This window comes from Pteropus vampyrus, unplaced genomic scaffold (genome assembly GCF_000151845.1).
Source record: "Pteropus vampyrus isolate Shadow unplaced genomic scaffold, Pvam_2.0 Scaffold427, whole genome shotgun sequence".
NCBI classification, from domain to species: Eukaryota; Metazoa; Chordata; class Mammalia; order Chiroptera; family Pteropodidae; genus Pteropus; species Pteropus vampyrus.
The window spans coordinates 269194-270798 of NW_011889208.1; positions in this window are offsets into that span (position 1 = coordinate 269194).

Sequence of the window (1605 nt, forward strand, 5' to 3'; positions counted from 1 at the left end):
GCCTGCCGAAGACACCCGAGCCAACCTGACCCCCCACGGAGCCGTCACAGCACGTCACCCCACAGGGCCAGCGGATGGGGCCACGTGCAGAGCCCCAGGGGAAACGCCAGGCGGTGACGCGCAGGCCGGGAAGGTTCCGGCCCAGGAGGAGTGTGACTCGCAGAATCTCGGAACCCTGGAGCGGAACGCGGAGGGGCGAGAGCAGGGCCTGTTCTGAGGACGGCACGGTGGCCTCGAGCCCTGGGCCGGGCCGGACTCAGCCAGCAGGTCGGTGCCAGTCCCCTCCAGGCCTCAAGGGACCTCTGCCTGAGGACTCGGCCTTTGACGTAAGCAACGGGGGACACCTGTCAGCTCCGGGGTGAGAGACTAAACCGGCCAAGGGGACCTGGGGGGCAGGCAGCCCTGCCCTGGGGACACCGTAGGGACAGAGGCGCCTGGAAATGGGGGGACACTCGCGGGGCCAGTGGCGGCCAGCAGAGGCCAGCCTCGTGGGGCTGGACGATGGCGGGAACGCGGGCCCACGTGGCCTTAGTCGGGGAAGTGGGGGAAGCTGTGTCCTCCCCAGGCTGCCGGTCCTCTGGGGCGGCTGTCCACCACGAGGGCTGGCTTCTTCCCTGACCTGGGCCACCACGGCTGGACGCTGTGCTCCGGGGGAGGAGGGCGGGGAAGCTTGGCCGGTGGCCCGCAGTCCTTACTGCCCCAGCGCCTGTCCCTCTCTGCTCCTCGCTCTGGCTCTGGCGAACACCTGGTCTGGCCCAGGCTCCCTGTGGAGCCCACACCCTGCCCAGCACGGTGGGGTGGGTGACGGCCACGCTGAGAGGGTCACCGGCCCAGGCGAGTGGTTGGAGCAGAACCAGGGACGTGCCTTGTCAGCTGGCACCTCGGGGAGGGATCAGGGTCAGAAGCGGCGGCCGAGGCGGTCCCAGTGCAGGGGGAGAAAGGAGGGTCTGGCCTGCGGTGGGAGGCCGACAGCCCCCCAAATCCAGACAGGCAGTACCCCAAAGTACTGCTCTCACCCCAGTCCAACGCCTGCTTCACCCTGTACTTCTAACGTGGGGGAGTCAAACCTCCCAACTGGGGCACATCCGGGGTCTCACTGCAGAAATGGGGGGCTCCCCCACCCCTTCGGGCATGCAACCCTCCCAGAGCCCACCGTCCACTCACCCGGCCTGATTCCCGGAGTGCGAGGCGAGTCCTGTGCCTCGCCAGCCGCTGCCACAGTGGGACCCCTCCAGCTGCCCCTTCCCCGCTCTCCAGTCCCCAGCAGCCCGTTCCCACGCCCGGCTGGGTGGCAGGGCGCCTGTGGGCGCCCCGCACACAGGGATGGTCGGCGCTGGGCGTGGCGGGAGGGAGAGAGGAAATGGTCTGCGAGGTGAAGTGCGCTTCCCGCCACCCAAAAGAAGTGTGTGCGGGGAAGTGGCACGGGCGGGTGGCCCCGACAGGACACAGCAGAGCGGCTGGCAGGAGGGGCGCCTTCTGGGGTCTCCCCAGGCAGACGCCCTGGGTGGCGGGATCGGGGCGCGGCGCGGCTCGTTAGGACTGGGGTTCTGGCTGGTCCCGGGAGGGGGCCCCGTCGCCCTCTGCGGCGTCCCCTCCCGCGGCGGG